Source organism: Chelonia mydas, chromosome 1, assembly GCF_015237465.2.
Source record: "Chelonia mydas isolate rCheMyd1 chromosome 1, rCheMyd1.pri.v2, whole genome shotgun sequence".
NCBI lineage: Eukaryota > Metazoa > Chordata > Testudines > Cheloniidae > Chelonia > Chelonia mydas.
In genome coordinates this window covers 172,204,024-172,221,218 of record NC_057849.1, presented here as the reverse complement: position 1 = coordinate 172,221,218, position 17,195 = coordinate 172,204,024, and the positions used below count along the sequence as shown (strand labels likewise).

The 17,195-nt window shown below is 37.5% G+C and overlaps 1 long non-coding RNA gene across 3 annotated transcripts in view; it reads left to right on the top strand.

The window, feature by feature from the left end:
* LOC114020167 overlaps positions 1–17,195 on the top strand; it is a 324,008-nt gene that overhangs the window by 191,038 nt on the left and 115,775 nt on the right. For all 3 annotated transcript variants that reach the window (XR_006287984.1, XR_006287985.1, XR_006287986.1), the window contains exon 6: positions 9,831–9,879. This is a non-coding gene — a long non-coding RNA (uncharacterized LOC114020167). The remainder of the gene's footprint in view (positions 1–9,830; positions 9,880–17,195) is intronic.

Sequence of the window (17,195 nt, the reverse complement as noted above, 5' to 3'; positions counted from 1 at the left end):
GGAGCATTGCCAGCAGATCAAGGGAAGTGATTATTCCCATCTACTAGGCTCTCTTGAGGACACACCTGGAGTATTGCATCCAGTTTTGGTCCCCCTGCTACACAAGGGATGTGGACAAATTGGAGAGAGTCGGGGGCTGGGGCACATGACTTACGAGGAGAGGCTGAGGGAACTGGGGTTATGTAGTCTACAGAGGAGAAGAATGGGGGGAGATTTGATAGCAGCCTTCAACTACCTGAAGTGGGATTCCAAAGAGGATGGAGCTCGGCTGTTCTCAGTGGTGGCAGATGACTGAACAAGGATCAATAGTCTCAAGTTGCAGTGAGGAAGGTCTAGGTTGGATATTCGGAAACACTATTTCACTAGGAGGATGGTGAAGCACTGGAATGGGTTACCTAGGGAGGTGGTGGAATCTCCATCCTTAGAGGTTTTTAAGGCTTGGCTTGACAAAGCCCTGGCTGGGATAATTTAGTGGGTGTTGGTCCTGCTTTGAGCAGGGGATTGGACTAGATGACCTCCTGAAGTCTCTTCCAACCCTAATATTCTATGATTCTATGATCCCTGTCAATCCCAAACATTCAGAAATCATGAGTCAGGCACCAGAAATCATGAGAGTGTCTTAAAAATCATGATTTTTGTTTAAAAAATAACACCAAAGCCTCCAGTGAGTCGTGGGGTCTTTTTATATGTCTTCTGCATTTTTTTTTTTGGTTGGTTGCTTGGTTTGGGGTTTTTTAGCTCTCTAGGATGCACTCAGTTCATATTTTCAAGGGTTTTTTTTTCCTGCAACCATGAGGGCTATAAGCTTTCCTTAAAAAAAATGAAACCTGAGATTCTCACTTGACTTCAAGAGCCAGGGCTTAAAGGAAACACCAAAGATTGTGAGGCTTGCAGTAAAGTCACAATGATTGCAACATTGACATTGTTGCACTCTGCAGTGCATACTGTATGTTCAGCTTTGTGATATTATTTTCTCTGTGAAAACCTAAATAAAATATATTTAAAGAAAAAAGGAGTGCTCCTCTAGTCCTACTTTGATAATTAGACAGAACTGTGCCCATGGAAGATGTCAGCACACCAGTTATTCTCTACTATAGTCTACTTTTTTGCTTTAGATTAGTGTACTTCAACATTTGTTTCACACCATCTGGGGAGGCAAGGCTCCGGGACAGGAATGCAATGTATGTGGTAGAAGCCAATGAGCTTTCTAGGGCAGGGTGAGGGTAGAGGGAACTCTACAGCTATGGCACCATTGGACAGTTTGGGTGGAAGTGCACCAAAATTCTAATAGAAGATACTTTGTTCAACTTTTGCTATATAATCGAATACTATATAGTTCAGAAGGGATGTTTCTCAGTGCCCCTGTTGAATTTTATGTATGTTTGTGTTCCACTTCAGATTACTCACAAGATCTGAATGTTTCTTTTTGCACTGGTTACAGAATATGGTGTGTCAGCTTCCATGCACCATACCTATAACTAATAGAGGCTTATATTTTCTTTTAATGATCTTACTTTTCACATATGAACGTTATATGTAAATGGATACGTCAAGTTCTAATCTCATTTATGATGGTGCAAATTGGAATAACTCCACTGGTTGCAATGGAGTAATTCTGGGGTTGCACCAGTGTAACTGAGAACAGAATCTGGACCTGTGTGTGTATGGGTATATATATGCCTACATACACAACACATATATGTATAGTATTTGTGGGGGAGGGGTGCCTATATAATATTTAAGAACTGTTACAAAAATACAGATTAAGTAGAAGAACTAGTGAGAAACGGAAAATAGATGTGTTGTTTCTGATGCTTGATAAGTTTTAGAATCTGTGCTAAGTCAAAAAAACATCTTGGGTGCCAGTTGGATTTTGGAATCATGTTCCAGTAATCTTTTGTCCTAAATGGTCACTTCTCCTCTTTACTTGAATTGAAATGCTGAGTTTCTACAGGTCTATAATCTCATTTTTATTTCACTCCAGGGGAACAAGGGGTGTTAAAATTGCTCCTATATGACAAATCCAAACATGGAACATATTTTAGCACTACAACCCTAGCTCTATCATATGTGCTGTGCAGAGTCATCATGGCCATGGTGCATAGCTCAGAGCCGGAAAGCAAACAGCTGCTGTAGCCTGATTTGAGTTAAAATAGTGTCAGTGTTTAGTCTGGCGCACTGCTTCAGGAGAGATTGGCAGCTGGGTCAAACAAAGTCATTCCATTGGCTCCTTTCCCAGTTTGCTTCTGCTAGTATTTAGGTACTAATGCAGCCTAGGCCCCTTTTCTCAGGGATAGCCTAACATCTGACCGCACCCTCTTTGCTTTTTAAAAAATGCCTTTTCCCTCTTTAAGATAAATCCACTATTATACAATCTGCTGCTAATTGTGTATTAAGAATATTTTTTCTCTTGAAAGCTGACGTATCCTGCTCTCACTGTGGTGTAGAAAGCAGTCTGTTACAGTGCTGGATTAATCAAAGGGGCCTTTATGGTTTGTGAAAGAATATCTGTGTGCTTAGGCAGGAAACTTTTTGATCCACAGAAAAGCCAGACGACATCTAGGTAAGGCTGTGTATCAAATCTGCTTTTATGGGAAAGTTGTGCAGCTCTGTTAATTGTAAATGCTTAATGTTTGCAACTTGCATGAACAGTTTGATTATCTTTTTAGAACATTTGGGAAATAGCTACTCTTATATATTAAGTCCTTTCTCGCCCCCCCACCCGCCCCCCGCTCCACCCACGCTTTTAAAGCTCTTGAAATGTTTTAATTGTCTATTTACCATTTATAGAAATTAAATCTATATGGGCATGCTACTCCTGCTTTAGAGAGATTTTTAGTAGACACTTAAAATGAAAGTTCTGTTAGCACATGAAAATACTTTTAAAAGTGCAGCAGATTGAGTGAATTTACAGGGAAAGCTTTCAACTTTTAAAGAATGCCGGCACAATTATTTAAAAGTAGTTGAAAACTGTTTAAACTAATGAGGGTTTAATTACGAAAAAGTTCAGTGTGGCTATGGAAGGAATATTAAGTAAGTTGTCTTTGTCTCATAATTTTTAATTTTAGTCGTTGCTTTAGCCTGTTGGGTCACATTTTTTTGTCAGCGCTGAAGGCTGCCATGAATTGGTAATGAGGGCCCCTTGTGCACATGATTTTGGCACCTTGCCAAAATCAACTTCCCAACAGCAAGCTTTCTCTAAAAGATCCTGGAGCATTTTTTTGTGATTAGGAATCATTTGTGAAAGCTGCTACAACCAGTTGTGTAGGCATGTCAAAATGACTTTGTACAGTATATCTGACACATTCATTTTCTTTCTGGTTTTTCCTAATGTACCAAATGGTTGCTATTATCATTCTAAATTTCCTTCGCTTACTTGCCACCAAAAATAGGTTACAATGAGCTAAGTCATAAGGAGGAAGGTTTGTCTTTTATCTGTATATCTTTTTTTCAGCATATCGAAACAGGCTAATTTTATCTCATTTAAACAGTATACAGTGCTAAGGGTTGTTTAAAACACTCCTGGATAAGTAGCAGATGAATTCTTTTAACGGTTAATCTCAGTAAGTAATACTCAGTGAACAGTAAGTAATGAAATTTTCTAGAAGTTTCTTTGTGCACACAGTAAAAGTTAACCTTTTTAATATAACTATTCAGTTCTCGGCAGAATGTTGTAATTTAAAAAAAATAACAGAAACCTTTGAATTTATCCTACATTTAAAAAAAAATCTGGCTATGAAGCTTTCTGGAATAGTGTGCAACAGCTGCGTGTCCTTTATTATTAAAAATGGAACAGGAGAGTTACTTTAAACATTAATAAAGAACTGAGAAAGTTGACATTTCAGTCTTTTCAGAGATCAAAAATTTGTAGAGATTGTCTCTGTATTTTATATGCACTTATTTATTTTTTATATTATCTAAATAAATTTGGCCCTGTAAATGAATAGTTCACTATTGTACACTTGAATGTTTTGTGAGTTAAATCTGTTTCCAACAATGAAGTACAGTAATTGGAAACTAAGGACCTCCTGTTACATACTGTATAGCTTGCACCAGTACTGAAGGCAGATTTCAGTGTCTACTCGATGTAAAGGGAATATATGAAACAAGATTTTTGTAAAGATTTTATTTTACTTAACAGTACTTGTGGTTTTAGCCTTTTAATTGCTTGTTTCCTCTTATATTTTATTCTGTTTTTCCCTTGACTTATAAGCAAAGTCATGTTTAATAAGCAGCATCAGTAAGAAACAGGGCTTTCATCACCACACTACTCTGCTCCCTTTTGCAATAGCACCTGCACTTAGAATGGGCTTTGTAAGCATTGTGTATTTCTTTTTTAAACATACATACATTTTCTATAAAGTGTATTGTTTTTTTTTCCTTTATTATTAAACAATGCAAGATGTAACTAGATTTAGGGAAAAGCACCTGGAACAACTTGAGAAGCTTTAAGAAACCTTCAGGGTCTGAAAATTCATATTAATTTGTGTAGAAAAGTGTCCGTTCATTATTGTGTTGCTGTGGACTGAATTATGATACTGTACATTCTTCCCTAACAATTGAATTGTAACACATGGCGTTTGCAGAGGTGAAAGCTGACAAGATTAAAAATACATTAAAATAATGGATTGACTGTGTTTCTGAAACAGCACAAAATGTGTAAGTCCTAATAGATTTTAGTGAAGATTTTATTTTTAGGTTTGCAAGAGGTAAAAATATACTGCAGCTGAATCCTGATTTACTCTGAAGTATTGCCGGAAAAATGACAATATAGTGCATAAAAGGAAATGTCACAGTAGCATTTGGGAGTGGGGGAAATAAATCTTGTATCCAACATATAAAAATAATTTTTGCTTGTTTCTCTAAATTAGATACAGCTGATTTAACCCCCTTCCCCCCCCCATCCCATTTCTGCCCCATTCATTGCCAAACTACATTTTAAAGCAAGGTTTTCAGTACAAAAAGTGAGCACTGGCTATCAATACTTTGTGCATCGCTTGTAGAGTTTCATATCTTATGGGGGTAAGCGGGAGGACTAAGTTATAAATCATAACAAGTACTGCTCTAGAAACTTCATGAGCCATTTTCTAAATCCAAAGTCAAGTTCTCTATTGTGGTAAGCACTAACTTCAGAGATCGTTACAGTGTCTAAAGTAAAGGAGAGTTTGCAAAGAAACTAAAGACGGTATAAATTGGATTTTAGACTACTGTAAAGTTCACAAAAGTAACTGACATGCTAGTTAGTATTTTGCTTCATCAAAAAATATTGGCTAAATCAGTAAATAATATTTAATAGTATTTCCTCTTTCTAAATCCCGAAACAACAAATGAATATTTCTTCAGTACAACCAGGTTGGTATATGACCTGGTTTGTTAACTTTCCCGGAGAGACTCAAAAGTAAAGCATACTAAATATTCCCCATTAAGTGATTTTTACAACTCTCTGAAATGGTGTTATTTTAACTTCCTAATTGGCATTCTTTAACTTTTGGTTTTGTCTGTTTATGAAGGTATCATTAGTCTGAAGAAGTGTAGAATTGAAGTTTACTCTATTTTTTTCATCTTTGATTTTACTCTATAGAACAGCTGAACTTCTAATTGCTGATTTTAACTTAATAAAATAATAGGTCCTCATTCAAAATATTACACTTTTGCTTTGTAGTTTGCACTGTTAACCATGACACATTAATGCTTGAGGATTTTGCTAATAGTTCAGTGACATAGAACATTATTTGTAATTTTTTTCCAATGTGTAAGAATACGTAAAGTACTTTTTCCCCTCCTTAAAAAATCAAATAAACAGATAACAAAGTATGTTCGATTCACCAGGCTAACAAACAGAATTTAAAAGACAGCTTTATCCCTCAGTAATTTGCACCCTCATTTTTAAAACTTGAGAAATGAAACAGAGGATTTTGTTAAAGGCATTTCATTCATATAAACTGAGCACTTTGTTCTATATGGTCTAAATTCCAGCAATGAGATAAATAAATTGCTACACTGGATAGAACATAATTATTGAATTTTGGCAGAACTTCAGTGAACTCTGCCATGAAAGATTAATGTATACAGTGCACTCTTAGATTCTAAAGTAACAGAGTTAGATAAGAGGAGCACATACCAGACTCCAAACTTCATGGGTTAGAGAAAAAAAGAAGACGATGTGCTAAATTAAAATGTTAGTTTTGTTATAAGGTACTAATGGTAATATGTTGTCAGCTCAGTGATAAAAAGTACAGTAAATGACTAGAAATCCCAATTTAACATGAAATTATTTTATTTATTTTTTATCTTCAGACTTTTAGTATTATATAAGAGTAGTATGATTGCTGTATATTCTTATGCAAGGGGAATACAAGCATGCAGACTACTTATAGTGTACAGTGGTGTAATTTACTTTATTAGCATGTTGTGTGCGCTTTCTTATTATATTTTTTTTTCCTGTGCAGTGATTTGAGAGTCTGAATAAAAATGCATGAGTTTGCACAGAGACTACATGCAGACAAAATAGTTCTTGATTATATTCCCTTCTCTGTTCTTTCTGCAGCAGACTCTCAAAAGTTTACAAAGTTTGTTTTAACTGACAAATTGTTGGTATAACTACACCATATTCTGATTGGTTATTAAATAATTACTGTATCCAAATATTGTTTTTAATTGAGAACAGTGGTATATGGTATTAGGTTTGTCAAATATCCCAAGAAGGATTAGAATAGAATATCCCAATAGAATTACGTAGCCTTTTTAAATATCTGCAGCCAGTTCTCTAAGGGAAAAAATGGACAAGGATTTAACCCTGCCCTTCTTAAAAAGGCCATGATATACTAATATGACCCAGAAAACCCCTGTTCCTGGTAGTAATTCCAATCTCAACTCTGCATTCTGCATACAACAATCACCCAGATATTAAGTCGTTTCTGGGTGTGGGAGGCCTTTCTGGCCAGATGGCGATGCTCTCTTTTCCCTTCATGCACCATGTTCTTCACCAGTTACCAGCCACAATCCAGATTCCAGTTTACTACTTTGCAAGTAACTGAGTGGACAAGCTCCATGTGAACGTATGTGCATGCACACTACAGGACTAATGGGTTCAAGGGGAATTGCCCTAATAAATCCCATCAGATCTACAGTCTGAAATGAGAGGGATTTGGGCAGTGTGTCCATGGGAGTGTTTGCTTGCCCTTTACCCCACCACCAGGCTGTTACCTGCAATACTGTGAATTATGGTAGAATGAATTCATATCTATATTTTAAAATGTTAATGGCTCAGCATCTTGTAAAAATCCCATTTCTTCTAAGGCACCGTTCATCTCATTCCCAGACACATCCCTTATCATGCTATTCTCCTATTAGCAATGCTAGTGAGTGTGGCAGTTGAGGAAATGTGAACACATGGGGCTTGAGCTAAAGCTCATTGTAATCACTGGAAAGAATCCCATTGACTTCACGGGGCTTTGGATCGTACCCATGGTGAGCAAGCCTTTGTAGGGTGCACATTTTTCTTTCTTTCCATGACTGCTTAACCATTTATGGTGGAGCGTAATTTTCCTACTCCCCTGTGTAAGTGTCTCTTTGCTTGAAACAAAATCAGCATCTATCTCATTTAAAAGCTGAAGATATGATTCTGGAGATTTCACTTGGTTCCTGATTGTAGTACCATCTTCTACAAACAGCCCCATTGTCTTCACTGGCCTGACTTGTGGAAGATGGTGGTAAAGTTAGGAAGGGTGGTCGAGTCAGCTCCGAATTTTGTGTAAAGAGGTAGCATCTAACAGCTTTTTTTTACAGCCAGTTTGCATTCTTTTGTTTCTAAACTTACTCCCATGACCTTGCTTTGATTAGATAAAGCAGTGTCACTATTTCCAATTTATTTATGTTGGTGTGCCAGCTGGTTAAGTATGTGCTAACACATTCTCACTTAAAAAACTACATCAGATAAAATATTTCCAAGATTAATCAGATTTAAATTCCCAGATCCACTGTTTTGATAATTAAAAACACCTTTTTTCCCAATAAAGTTGATTTTAAGTGGTCCCTAAGACGCAAATGATAAAATGAATATACAAAATAAACTTATTTTTGAATAATAGTTGAGCACTATTGAATGCTTGACGGGGTTTGTACGCCTTATGAATTTATCTAGTTTTCAATACATTTTACAAGATATGTATGAAGTGTGCCTGTTTTTTCAAGTAGACAGTGGTCCTTTTACATTTTTAGTTTTGTGTGATTCACAAAAATGAAAATATTTTTAACAGTGTAAAACAGTTACCATAGATTAGGGAATAGGAGAAAGAGTATTTTCTCTCCTTCACGTGGACTACCAGTATGTTAAGACTGTAAAACCAGGTTATAATTTTATAACAATATGGTTGTGGCCTGTTAACCTTCTTAATTCCCCAAGGATATTCAAAATATTTCTTGCAAAGGGCTAGCTGTGTGGCCCAGTGCATGTTCTATACAGCAACCCATCCAGCATTGCACTATTATTGAATATATAGTACTTGGGTCTATTTGTAAAGGGATGCCCAATATGCATAGGTGTGGCACACAAGCCTTTGAAGTATGAAGAAGATAGATTAATAGACACATCTTGCCCTCCTTTCCCAGCAGATATGGAGAACCTTGGATGCAGCAGAACCAATGCTGCTATGGGGTGGGAGGCAGCAGAATTTGGACAGCCTGTGCAGGGAATGCATGCCCTCTAGGTGCTACTGTGCACGGTCATGGAGGGATTTTGGTGGTGGGAGGGCAGGAGAGAGGCCAAATAGATTTGTGGATCCATTAGTGATTCCTCCACACAGAAAGAGAGTGTAGTGGCTGAGGTAATATCCAGGAATCAGCTCCACTGTTTCTCTGTCTGGAAGGGGGAGAAGAATCATTCATTCCAAACCTCAGGGCTCTTGACAGCACAGTGAAGTTATTCAGGATTTGTTCCCAAGAAGAATTCTCTTGGCTTCATATAATTCCGTAAAATTTAATTTCTGAAATGTGGGTGAAAATATTAGTCAGGTGAATGTGTTTTTATTTTTATGATAGTTTGAAATCTTTTTTCTCCAAACATATTAACTGATAAGCTGATGAAAGTATGCTGATGTGACATTTATAGCTCTGTTCTTAGTTAAATGAATGTTATGAAAATAACCATAGAAATTTATACTAAAATATGGTAGTTTGGCTGTATCATTATGTTCAAGGGTTACTCTTTTTTATACTTCTTTGAGGGAGAAAAAAACTATTTGGAAAAGTTGTACGAGTGTCCATTTCTGACTGATGTGTCCTTGGAGATTCAGGGATTCCTGTATCAGCGTTAAATACATTACAAGTAATCACTGTCTCCCCTCCCAGATGGTACATACAGATGTTTGCATGTCCACTTTAGACACACTGAGAATTCTGAAAGAGTGATATTGAAAAAAGGAAGGTAAAAATAATGTACAAATCTGGAACTTCATCCTTTGTCAAAAATGAATGATGGGGATGTAAACAAGCAAAACATTTACTTTTCCCTTGTAAGCCAAAAAGACCCAGATTACCATAAGATCAAGATATATGCAGCTTATGAAATATTTTTGACTGAATTGAAATATTGTGCTGGCATATTAGAGTTTTAATTGTCTTTTGTAATCACAGAGGTTGACTACAAATGCAAGATGAAGTAAGATTATGGCACTAAAAGTCTGAAATAAAATGTAAAAAAAACCAAACAGAAACCAAACCAAAATAAAACCCCACACAATTCATCTAATTTGAAGAAATAAATTAATTTACTAAATTACACTCTGCAGACTAATAAACATAATTTTTAATGTATATCTTTATGATTTCAGAACCAGACAAGACTATTTTAGACGCACGCTTATTGTGATATCCTCAGTGGTAAGTACCTTAACTGCAATCAAGTTTATTACACTTTTTGTTGAGGAAAGGCCTTTTTTAAGACCACACTTGCTGCAGCTTAATCACATAACAACTTTATATGTAGTTCTGGAATAATAGGGTAGTAATGTGATATACTCTATAATACAAATCAGAGTAAAGCACAGGTGGTTGTTAGCATTTGTGTGGTCAGATATAAAAGCTTCACTATGGGCACAAGCTACTGCTTTCCTACTTGAGTAAAATGCAATTAAAAGTGGTTTCCAGATGTGCTGGCACAGATCTGCTTCTTTTGAAAGTAAATTTTGCAAATACAAAATAAAATATGTTGTATTCATCACCACTAAATTGTCAGTGGGTTTTTAGATAATAATAAAAAAGATTAGAAGTATCGATATTGCCTTTGTAAGTAAGGTATACTTAAGAAATGTACAGTAGCATTTTATGTTTACATTAGATTCTTTTCCATATTTTCTATGTGTTCCATAGTTAATTCACTGCCAGTAAACTAAATCAATTCAAAGAAGAATTTAACATTGTATCACCAAAACATGAAAAGAAAGATTATGTTTAAAGAGACATCTCCATGCTAGGTACTATTATTGTTTACCTCCAACAGTGTGCAGATCTCTCTGCAATACACAAAGAAAATCCCTGCCCCAAACAGTTAGATTTGAACTTCCTTATTTCTGTTAGAAATTTAATTTTCTAGTCCAAAAACACAAGTTGCTGCTTTTTTATAGTTTTGTTATATTTTTGTATAGGTAAATACAAATATCAGACAACATGCAGAAAAATGCTACATGCTGAAAAGATACCCTTTAATTTGTCTCAGAACACAAAAGAGAAGAACAGTCAATCCATCTAGGCATTTATAATGCACCCATCAGTTTGATATCTAGCACAAATTAAATTTAGTCAAAAATTCAGAAGGCTAGACGTATTCTAGACATTCTCCATTACAGAAGCATTAGCCAGTGCAGCAACTCAATCTGAGCAAGTGTCAGAAAGGCACACTCAGACACTTTCATATCTTTAAAATCACCATCACAAGTACTGAGACATATACCTCCAAATGAATTATGAAAAATGAAGGCTGGGGCCCATGAGCTCTGGAGGCTGGGATCATTGATCACACTGCTAGAAACAAGTAGAGTCTTGACAGGTATCAGACAAAAATTTCTTTAGTTTCAGAAGCTAGAACATAATCTGGATGAATTTTCCCAGCTGTTTCTGCAAATGTAACACCTCGTGTGTTTCCCATCAGGTGAGAACCTGACCTCTTAAGAATCTTGTTTTAGAGGAACCTCAGCAATGGAGAAATCAATATTTTCTGAGCATTTGACCATATCTTTTCTTCTTAATAATATATGTGCCCTCATGTATTCATTCTTCCATTTAACTTTAATTTCAGTGATTAATGGGTAGATTGGACTATTTACTCTATTAGATGGAAATTAGTCCCTGTTTCATGGGCTCTTACAGGATTATTACAGATCCTTCATTTTAGAAATCTCCCTAAGGTCCAGTTACTGTTAGGAAAGTATTTGCCCTAGTTGACTTTTCTGGGAATAAAACATTTTGTAGTAATTTTATTAATATTATTGTGATGATTTTTATATGAATTATTAAACATTATAAAGTGAATCTTAAAACAGATTTAGAGATGGGATCACACTTCAAACCTGCTATTGAAGAAAGCAAGCTGTCCTGTGCATTTTATTTTCAACAATAACGCACTGACATACAGATATTATAGGTATTAACATAACACTGGTTTCCTCTAAACATCTAAAGGACTGGAACTTTTTGTTTTATGTTTGTACAGCACTTAGCACAATGGAGTCTTGGTCCATGAGTCTGGCTCCTAGGCGCTACAGTCCAGGACAAATAGTAAATAATAAAGGTGATAAGCACAGCATAGCAGATATTTCTTTGCAATATCAGTTACAAGAGGAGGCAGACAGCCTATATTGCCATGACAATTTATTTCATAGAAAAAATGATGACATTTCTCTGAAAACTTCAAATTTGTAACAGGGAAGAAAAAAAACCCCACCATTTTGCTCTAAGGGTGGAATTTCAACATGTGACTGTTATAAATTTGTTTTCTGCGAAAATGGCATGCCAAATCAAATTTAGAAATAGCGGCATAAACGTAAACTTTCCAAAGTGAAAACTTGCAAAAGGAACACTGCCTACAAACCTAATTCTTATACTGTTGCAGTGGGAAAATTGTCTTCCTTTAATTCTAACCTACACACCAAATCTATATTTTTGAGTATTTTTCTGCAATGGGTTTGATTTAGTAGGGTCTGAATTGGGTAAAGCAAGATAAGTCTCTTAACTAAGTAGTAGGGTCTTAAAATATTTCTTTACATCCTTATTAATAGAAGTGAAGAATATAGATATTAAATAGAGCAGGGATCGGCAACCTTTGGCACATGGCCCTCCAGGGTAAGCCCCCTGGCGGGCTGGGCTGGTTTGTTTACCTGCCGCGTCCCCAGGTTCGGCCGATCACAGCTCCCACTGGCCACAGTTCACCGCTCCAGGCCAATGGCGGCTGCGGGAAGCAGTGGCCAGCACATCCCTTGGCTCGTGCCGCTTCCTGCAGCCCCCATTGGCCTGGAGCGGTGAACTGCAGCCAGTGGGAGCTGCGATTGGTTGAACCTGTGGACGTGGCAGGTAAACAGACCGGTCCAGCCTGCTGGGGGCTTACCCTGGCGGGCCGTGTGCCAAAGGTTGCCGATTCCTGAAATAGAGTTAGGAGGATGTGGAGAAGTAATTCCTGGGAAGATATGTATTGAAACATCATTCTCAAGATGCTAAAGGGCAGTAACCTATTTGCAAGGTAAAGATTCTGCCTTGCCCAGTGGCCAATGGAAGGGGAATACAGCCCAACAGGAAACAATCTTCCCTCAACCTCAAGGAACCTGCCCAAAGAAATTTAAAACGGTGTAGGCAGAACTCCCCTGGGGGACGGATGTCTGCCAAATGCAGATTGCAGTGTTGTGAGAGCCTGGTAAATTGATGACTTCAGAGTGGGGTGACTGGAGGACAGTATAAACTGTTGTGAATATATGATATTGTTGATTAAGGCTGTTTACTATACATTTTGCAACTGTACCCTATTCCTTCAGACCCAATGCTTTATCTTTTTCAGTTTGTAGTTACTGTGTAACTAGTTAGAGTTTAACAGCTCTATTTTTAGGGACAAATGCACAATATATTAAAAATAAATTCTGGATGTTTTCTTTAGATTGCATTCTATTTTGTACATGTTTTTGGTCTTTCCCCCTGATTTGTTGCTTCTGATGTTTTCTTGAAAAACGGGATCATTGTCATCTAGGATTTCATCACTTCCAGATGTTTTTTCTTCACCAAAAGTCATAATCCTCTGCATTTGACTTCACCATTAATTGCTGTGGAGATGTCTATGATCTTGCAAACAGAAAATTAAGATTTTGGGGTGAGGAACAAACCATGGAAATTGAAGTACTCTTTAGAAATAAAGATTCTCTTTTCATGCAAAGATTCCTAGTTTAAAAAAATGTTGGGGGGAGAAATATAAAATATAAACAAATTGTTTCTAATCAAAATATTCTTCAAAACTTTCCATGAAGTATCAGCAGTTCTTCCAGTTTGTCAAAGAGCAAATGCTATTCACCAGAAATTGGTTCATGCTTATGAAAAGTCATTTCAACCTCAAAAAATAACTTTATTAAAAAATTTTAGGAAGGAGGAAAGTTGTCGAGACTGATAATAATCCTCTCAATAATTTCTGTTTTGACAAATCAGCATTTGCTGATGAAAAACTTTTTGTCAGAACATTTTCAATCATCTTTAGCAGAAATATGTATCATATGACAAGCATGTTACGTATTTTGCATGTTTTAGTGCTTTCCATCTGTTGATTCTCATTGTTTGGTACAAACGTTAATGAATTTAGCCTCATGTTGTGCATTTGAGATAGGCAAGTTTTATAAATCTACATTTTGCAGACAAGGAAACTAAGGCATAAAAACATGAAGGCCCAATTCAGCAACCCTTACTCATGTTGAGTAGCATTTACTCTTGTCAGTGGCTATATTGAAGCCAACGAAAATCGGGCCATAAGTGACTTATGCAAAGTCAGCATTTCCATGGCAAAATCAAGAATATATACCAGATCACTTGGGTGTGTCTGAGTCCTGTATGCTGATCATTGTGCTTAGAACATATTTTTTCTTTCCTCGTAACATCCTAGTGCAAGTGTCTCAACTCTTTTTAAGGAAGGTGTGATGGGAAAAAAATCTATAGTGCTTGATTTACTATGTTATATGCTTTAAAGAGAACCCCGCAAGGTGCTACCAGCCAGATATGGTCATCAGATCTACCACTTCTGTCCAAATCTGAAACCAATGCCTTTGGCAATGAATGCTAATTTATATTGTTCTAGCCCTTCTGCTATTGCCATTCCTGTATTCGTTGCCACGGCTGTTCCTTCCCCCAAACCAAATGCTCTGTGCAAAGATTGTCTCGTCTCTGTGTTTGTTCCTCACCTAGCACAATGGTACTAATGGGGGCCTTTGGGAGCTACCATAATATAAATGTTTACTGTTAATAATTGTCTCCAAAGCAGCAAAAGGAGCTCTTTATTTTTGAACAGTCCAATCTGATGTTGGCACTTGGCTGCAAATTTGTAGGCTGAATGGAAGAGTCTACATCCCTGAGCAATGAGATGTAGTCTGTTTGGAAGTCATCAGCTCTATCCCTGATCTAGCTATCCAATGACTCAGTCTGAATACACATCTGTATTGCTAATGCAATTGCTATTGACAATCCCTACTCAGTGTAATCATCGTGTTCTTTGATTCCTTCCCCCACCACTCCCTCCCTCTCCCCCTCCAAAAAACCCCAACCTTTCAATATAGTGAAGTACAAGTGATACAGAGCTCTTTAGATGATAGATCGTCAAAGGCTCCTACTGTATATACGGATTTATACCTCACTCATAACCATAGTATCTGGAGCAGACCATGATGGATAAAGTAAGGGATTCTACAGAAGTCTTATTGTAATATTGGAAGCAAAATCTCTTCTGCTCCTCTAATGGCCTCCTTGTATCCCTTAGGGTATTTTAGTCTCCTGGTGGCCCTCCCCAAGAATGGCGCGGGAGAACATTCTGTGTGCTCTTGACTTGGCAGATTCAGCTATTTTCTCCATACTATCTGCCTTACTTTGGTCAGAGATCCAATCACTATGCTTGTGTCTGCCCAAAAAATGCCCCAACTCCACTGTCAGGGACTCCATTTTGATGTACGTTAAACAGGAGAAAATGTTTATTTGCATCTTACAGAACATTTGAGGGAAAAAACATAAATCAGAAGGAGGGCAGTTTCATACACAGCCAGTACTAGGTAAGGCATCTTTAAACTGCCCCCTCACCTCTCAATTACAGAATATTTAAAGATTAACTGGATTTACAGCATTGTATAAATTATCTAGATGTGACCCTAGTAAGAGAAACAGAAGCCTGACAGGTTCTAAGAAGCTGTCTGGGCTTAACAAATCCTTTTGCATAAATAAAATATCACGTAGTGGCCTTTGTGATTTGCTAGTGGATCCAAGTCACACTTTTAAAGTTTTGGTCCCTCCACTACAGAAGGGTTGTGGACAAATTGGAGGGAGTCCAGTGGAGGGCAACAAAAATGATAGGGGGCTGGGGCACATGACTTACGAGGAGAGGCTGAGGGAACTGGGGTTATTTAGTCTACAGAAGAGAAGAGTGAGGGGAGATTTGATAGCAACCTTCAACTACCTGAAGGGGGATTCCAAAGAGGATGGAGCTTGGCTGTTCTCAGTGGTGGCAGATGACTGAACAAGGAGCAATGGTCTCAGGTTGCAGTGAGGGAGGTCTAGGTTGGATATTCGGAAACATATTTCACTAGGAGGATGGTGAAGCACTGGAATGGGTTATTTGTGGGGGGGTGGAATCTCCATCCTTAGAGGCTTTTAAGGCTTGGCTTGACAAAGCCCTGGTTGGGATGATTTAGTTGGTGTTGGTCCTGCTTTGAGCCAGGGGTTGGACTAGATGACCTTCTGAGGTCTCTTCCAACTCTAATCGTCTATTATTCTATGATTCTATGATGAAAAACAAGTACCAACTTCCTTTTGAGCAAACAAGTTTATTATTGGTTAAGTTCTGGTGCTGCTTGCTGAGCACTATATAGGATAAAGATATGGCCCTTGCCCCAAGAAGGACTACAGTGTAAATGGACAACACATGTCAGCCAGAATGCACTGGGGCATGTGGAAGAAGGCTCTGTATTAGCAACCTTTTAAAAAGAGTGGAAGATAGCAGTCATACTGATGTAGGTTAGTGTGTGTTGGCTTTGTAGAATAAGTGAGAACTGAGAGAAGATGGTGGGTGCCTGGTGCAAGTAGGTAGGAAACAGAAGTTATTTCATGTATTGGAGACAGCAGCGGAGAAAGCGCCAAAGAAGGGTGATGCAGAGGGTACATGGTCTGAAATGAGAGCAGAGATATAGGCAGAACCTTGAAGGCAAGGAAGAGGTTCTTAAAGTTGATGCAGACCCATGCTTAGAGACCCATTTTGTTCCTCCTTGTGGTTTTTTCCTTACATATGGTAGGGGGAAAGTCCACTTTGAGAAACATAACAAAATGATTAGCTCATCCAGGTAGGGTTCACAATGAGATCGTGTAAAAAAAAGAAAGAAATGGAACACCCTGCAAATTATAGCAAACTCTACATATTGGACTTTTAGCAGTGGAAGCTGATAGAGAGGGCTGTGGGTTTGCTTCCCAAGCAGAAGCATATATGCTTTATGCACTTCCCCTATATGTGGTGCATTCTACAGTAATTACCATTACCAATATTACAGTCAGAGGATCAGCAGCAGCACATATAAGACTGTGTGTGTGTGTGTGTGTGTGTGTGCGCGCACGCGCTTTACAATTTGTAGGGGTTATTTATGGTGTTAGATTTGAGATGTTTTTGGTATAGCATGTGATGATAGAATTGGTAATAATAGTAGCATTTGGGAATAAAATCCCTCATATTCATGGAACATACCCATATGTAACAGCTGTACCCTCAAAAATCTGGGAAATAAATGGTATTAAGAAAAAATATCCATTCCACAGAGATAGTTGAGCCATGTTGTGATACAGTGTATCCCCCAAACTTTTTATCTTTTCAGAAGTAACTGTGTAAGAGTCTAGGGAATGCTAGAGTCCATAATGGCTGCATAGTAGCAAGAGTGAGCAATGGGCAACCTCTTTTCTGTGTATTTAAGTCCACCTGGAAAACCTAG